Consider the following 6,557-nt stretch of genomic DNA (forward strand, 5'->3'; position numbering starts at 1 on the left):
TTTTAAGCAAGTCAATAAAGATAATATTCCTCTAAGGTGATTTTCAGATAAGAAGACACTTTATCAGCTCTCCCAAATTTCATCCAGCTGTCATTAAGTGCGTTTCCACAGCTGGCCAAGGGCTTTGTAGCTGGGTCAGGGCTGCTGGAGCTGGCTGCAGGGTTGCTAAGGGAACCACTGTGTCCTGAGATCCTTCTTATGCATCAAACTTTCATCTCGCAAAATTTCTGTAGGCAAATCGCTGTGAGATGAGTGCTAATGTGCTACATGGCTGGCACAAGTGGGCTGAGGCAGCTAAAAGGACTGAATCACATTTGTTTGATTTCATTTTTGTGTTAGGTATGTGCACAGATGCATATCTGATAGGATGTAATATATAGTATTACTCTTGCATTTGTGCTTCTTATGCATTATACCACAGGGATTGTCAGTAATAATATTTGGGTTTGGGGGAGGTAGGGAGAATGCTAGTTTGTTTTGGAAGGTGCTGCACACATGAAAAAAATCAATATAAAGGTTACTAGAAGGACCTTAATTTTGATGGGCTTTGGATCAGGCCGAAGTGCAGGCAATCTCACTAGAGCATTTCTGTCTTTAAAACAGGAGGCAGCAGTCAGACAAGCAATACAAATTGAACTGCACAACTCTTGGAGCTGAAAAAAAAATTCGGCCAAGAATTTAAAACTAACTTTCTCTTAAGAAAAAGGCAATAAGCCCTTTAATGTGTACAGAGAGTAGATCACCTGTCTTTTTTTTAGGTCTCACCTTATCAGAGAGGTCCATAGATAGTCTAGCAAACTGCATGCCATTTATCTACCTCAAAAAGTGGAAGGGCTGAGTCAACCCTGCTGGGATTTAAAACCTTTGTTTCCAGGGTGTCTGGATATTTCAAAGCTGATTCTTAAACTACTCAGCCAACCCCTCTGGCTTTGTTCATTATACAGTGGAGCAGCTTATGGCGAACCCTGACCTATAGCGAAACTGTTTATACCAAAGGAAAGTGAAAATCCTGAATAGTTTCAGTGATAATGCTGGCTCCAAGCAAGAGTATATAAACATCTACAAAAGTTACAGAATGTAGTGTACTTTAACTATTGATTGCTACAATCCCTCTTTAAGGCAATATTTGAATTTTACACAAGTCTTCACTTTAAATTGGCCTTACATTGAAATGCCATGTCTGTGATATTGTTGATCATTTCAGGACTGTAATGCTTTTTTGGTCTAGATATTCCTTTTATTTCCAGAAACTAGCCAATTGGTTGATTTAAAATCACTAAAAAATTAAATATTTGAAAAGATTCCTTATTAACCGAGATATCTGGCCTTAAAGAGTGTAGACTTGACAGACTATTTGGCTATTATAAATTACTCAGCTCTGTGGTTTCCAGGAATACAGAAGTCTGCTATAACATAGGCTTGTTTGTGTTCATACTGACGAGCCCTAGATTGATATCATTCATAAAGACAAACAGGTAGCTTCTAATGGCTGACTTGTATCAGCCATCAGCAGACTGTAAGAAGCAAGTTTTGACCTATGTCAAGATTAAGACCTAGAGCGTTTCACATTAGGGTAAATTACACTTTTGTCATAATGTCTGACTCTACTAGAAAATTCAGTTTACAGGTATAAACTGGGTGTCCTCTTCACATAGGAAAATGTTTTTTTATGGAAGAGGGGATTATGCATTTTTCTTTGAAAACGTGTTTTTTTTTAATAATACAACTCAGAAAAGTGGCATTGTTGTTAGGTGTGATAATCTATGGATATAAATGAGGCAAAGTTTGCAGGAGGAGATAGTATCTTTTATTACACCCAGGAGATTGTAGTAAAAAAATAGACAGCCTTTCAGATACAAGAGCCATTTTTCAAGGCTGAAATAAAAGAAGTATCATCAGTGTTAAAGGCAATTGAACAGTTGGCCTGAGTTTAACTCAATTACATTAAATAGTTAGACTATCTGGGTAAGAAAGTGGTTGGTACCTGCAGAGCAGAAGACTGGTATGAGCAAGGGAAAAGTTGATAAGGTTATTAGCTCCTATTGGGGAAAAAAAGAGAAAAAGACAGGTAATTCATTGTCTGTGAAAGATGATGGGGCTTGAGGAGGGAATTACAATGTGCCATAGAGTCAATCTCTCTGTTTAGTCTGTAATTTTTAGTGTCCAGCAGGGATGTGCATTTTAGTACCTGTACTCCCCATTTGAAGGTGCTTTGTTCATTTCTCTGGAGAGTTAGCCCTGAGTGGTATCAGATGGAGTAGCTGTTTTACGAAAAATGTTCTTCTGCTAACTGGGAGGTTCTGTCCTTTACTGACCATTTCTATGAGGTTTTCCAGTGTGAGGTTATTGTTATTTTACTGCTGTGGAAACTATGTGGGCATCTGTCTCACCAACAAGCACACAGTATTTTCTGGGATATGCTTGTACAGAAGCCAGGGGGATTTCTGTAGTGGTGCATTTATCCTAGCAGCCATGGAGACATGTTGGCAAGTCTCTTCTTTTGCTCAGACGCAGTATGGTTCACAGAGTTAACTGAGATGTTGATTGGAAGAGCAGTCCTAACACTGAATCCTGCTTATGCAAAACTATTGCAAGCACTAAATTCGGATCAAGACTGTCATGGTGCACTCCACCAAACTTCTCTAGTCCTCAGTACCAGTCTGGAATGTACAGCCTTCAACTCGGGTGTAATATTCCAAATGTAGCACCACTAGCATCAAGCAGAAGAGATAAGAACATGCTTTAACTGCTGGCCATTCTCCTCCTAACATTCTCCTCTCCCACCCTAGAGTGAAGTTTTTTTTGTTTCTAATAAGAACATGCTTTTGGAAAGTACGAACTTGATGTCCACCGCAGTCCTCCACCTACTACTCAGACAGTAGGCTCCCAGGCATGGTGGTGAATTTTAGATTCTTTTTAGCCTAGGTGTTAAGTTTCATACAGGAGAAATGGGGTGGCCAAACAGGTGTTCCAGATGTGGCCTTAAAAGTACCAAATAGAGGAAAATCACCACCACCCTGCCCCAACTTGCTGGCTGTGATATTTTAATGTTCTGCTATTTTGTAAAGGATTGAAGTGGGACTGACCAGCCTAGAACTTTCTAAGTCATCCTCCTTGCCCTTCTTAAAGTTGGGTATAACTTCAGCCTTCTCTCAATCATCAGAAATCCTCCTCAGAAAGAGATCAGCTATATCTTTCAGCAGCTACTGATGAGCCTCATCCAGCCCTATGGATTTCAATACTTCCCTGTGTAGCCCCAAGCTGTTTTCCCACTGTTGACTGTTCTTCTCAGATTGCATTGATGGATGTAGATCTGGGAGCAGGTTTTCTCTGAGATTAAAAGTCATTGAGTACTTTGGCCTTTTCCATCACTAGGTTTTCTCCCATTCAGAAATGGAAATGCATTTTCTCTGAGCTTCTTTTTATTTCTGTCATGCTTGTAAAATCGCATCTTGTTACCTTTTATGTTCTTCTCCAATTTTAGCTCCAACTGGGCTTTGGTCTTTCTGGTTTTGTCCTTACATGTCTGAGCAGTTTTATACTTTTATACATTTTCTTTGTTGTCTGCCCTTGCTTCCACTTCTGACGTGCTTTGCATTTTAGTTCATTAAGAAGCTTTTTGTTTAGCCAAGTGGGCCTCCTGCCAAAATTCCTAGTCCTCCTGAATAATAAACTGATCAAGTAGTGCATGTTGCTCCTTGGGAAACTTACTTTGGGTAATGATCTTAGTGGGACTGGGGCAGAGTAAGTGCTCAGAATTTATTTTTCAAGAAAGGAAACAAATTCTAAATTTCTTTCACTTTGGATGATATTTCAATATTAATTTCAAAGCTGTGGTGTTACCTAGTTTGTTGCACGTGTGTGACTTCTTAAATGAAAGAGCTTGTATTTAGTAGTGTGGTGGTTTGTTTAATGGTGAGGTCTCTTCACAGAATAGCCTCACACTGATTATGGTTTGGTAGTTGTGAGGTAGATGTGAGATTTTCCTCAAGGCTAATATACTCACATTTCTGGGCATAAATGTATATCTCAATCTTTCTGCTTTGTTTTAAACATTTAATTGGTGATTAAATTATTACAGAGGTAGGTGTGCTGTAGTCTTGGTTGGATTCCATCAATTTCTAATGTTGCTAGTTCTGACTAGGAAATCTGTGTTTGTATAGAAATTGGTCAGTGATGATGCTTTGGTTGAATTCTGGGTTTTCAGTCCAGATGACGAGGCTTTCTTAAGTTTGTTGGTAGTTATTTATAATCTCTCTTTCATGGCGACTCCTTTTGCATTTTGTAGGGGTATATTGTTTTCCCAGCCGTCACAATGCCTGAGGAAAGTGATTTTTACTTGAAGGCAAAGTCTGGGGAGCTAACGTATGACCCGGACTCAGTTTTGAGGCGCTCTTTCTATCCCACAAATGTTTCTATTTTCTAGGCTAGGATTTTTCTTTGCTCTGAAAATACCCACTACCTTTTTTCACTGCTAAATGTAAACATAGAATTCAAAGCAATTGTTCTAAACTTCTATTCAGCTTTGAAGAGCACTGCTTGTCTTTCAAACCGAATAAAAGATATGTCCATTTTTCTTTTCCAGCTGTATTAGCTGATCTAGTAAAATATATTACTTTTTTCTACAATCCTCTTCTCCTCTGATTCGAAGAACATAATGGACTAGATTTGAATAGCTACTCAAATCTGCTCCCTCATTTAAGTCTCCTCTCATTTAGCCACTTGCAGAGCAAGAATCATAAAATCACAGAATCACAGAACCATTACAGTTGGAAGACTTCTGGAGGCCATCTATTCCAACCCTTTTCTCAAAGCAGAGCTAACTCATATCAGGTTACGCTTAGCCATTTTGAACTTTATGAGGTTCCCCTCAGAGTATTTCTCCAGCCTGTCCAGGTCTCTGAGTGGCATCCCTGCCATCCAGCATAACCATCTCTTTTTCCACTTTTGGTCTTATCCATAAACTTGCAAATGGTGCATTTCATCCTAGTGACCAGGTTGTTAATGGAGACATTAAATAGTTCTGGCACCAGTACTGATCTCTGTGGGACTCTACCTGTAAGAGACCACCATTTGGACTTTGTGCTGTTGGTTACAACCATTTAAGCTCAGCAGCCCAGTCGCTCATCACATTGGACACTTGCCTGTGTTTCACCAGTTTGGCTCTAAGACTGCTATGACAGATATTGTAAACAACCTCCACTGCATTCCTCCTTTTCAGAAATCTATTTCTGTCTTTATAGAAAACAATTAGGTTGCTTAGACACATCTTGCTCTTGGTAACCCATACTGTTTTCAGTCACCTTATCATCTTGTCTGTACTCAGAAATGACACATTTTTTCCAGAAGAATTTGCTTCACAGTCTTCCCAAGGACTGAGGTAAGGCTGCCTAGCCTGAAGTTTCATGGATCCTCTTTCCCCTTCCTGAAGATGTGCGACATTAGCTTTTTTCATGTCATTAAACACTTCCGCTAATCAAAGCCTTTTACGAGTGATGGAAGCCTTGCAATGATATCAGAGAGACTTCTTGTCACTTTCACATGCATCCTATCTGTCCCTATAGCCTTGCGTGTTTGGTCAGCTGGAGCGATCCCTGTTTTGATCTTTTTCTACTGAGTAGCAATTTCTTCACAAAGATTCTGCTAGTATGCTCAGGAAATCTGGAGTGCAAATTTGTCCAATAAAGTGAGGCAAAAAAAGAATTTAGCATCCCAGCCTTTACTGTGTTCTCAATGGGACAGGAAATCTAGGAAGAGAGAAGCACAGCTTATTCTTGCTGGCGTTCCTCCTCATTTGCTTGACTTCCCACCCATCAGATTGGTGATTCCTGTGTTCTGAGGAGATTTTCCTTGGAGATCAACAAGCTGTCCTGAGCTCTTTTGCCCTCCAGTACAAAGAAGTACTGGATGCAAATTAAATTATTTTGTTGCAATTTCAGTTGATGGAATTGCAAGAGAAGAATTTTTTGCCCAGTAGAGCTAGAGTCAAAAGATACAGTGTCAGAAAGAATTTTTGTTCAGAAGAAATATTTTCCTGGCTTCTAATTCTAAGAAACCCAGGCAACAAGCAAGAAAAATTTTCTATGGAGAACTTCATTTTTATTTTCAATTTACTTTGATCAAAATACTATTCATTATCTCTACTAAAAGAAATCTTTCTATAAAAAGGTGCAGTAAGGAACTGATCATCAATTAAGGAGCCAAAAGGGATTATCTCCAGAAGAATGTTTTCCAGTTAAGACATCCATAGTTGAAAAATATCTTCTATAAAACCTTAAAAAATTGTATGTTAGAGACAGTAATGTTAAGGTCTCTCACTTAGGCAGATTTTTTTCTGACAAGTTTATTCTGAGATTGGTTTTATTTGCCTCTGCAATTTTCTTTCACTTATGTTTACACACAGGTTTTACATTTTGCATCTCTGTGGCTTGTGAAGATTTTTAAAACATATTCTAGTTTCATACCCACAAGATTATTCACTCCACTATACATAAGACTTGAATTTTGCAAGGTGAATTTCCTAAAAATTAATTAAAAATACCTAAATAATTAATTAG

The sequence above is a fragment of the Meleagris gallopavo genome, chromosome 1 (assembly GCF_000146605.3).
Source record: "Meleagris gallopavo isolate NT-WF06-2002-E0010 breed Aviagen turkey brand Nicholas breeding stock chromosome 1, Turkey_5.1, whole genome shotgun sequence".
NCBI classification, from domain to species: Eukaryota; Metazoa; Chordata; class Aves; order Galliformes; family Phasianidae; genus Meleagris; species Meleagris gallopavo.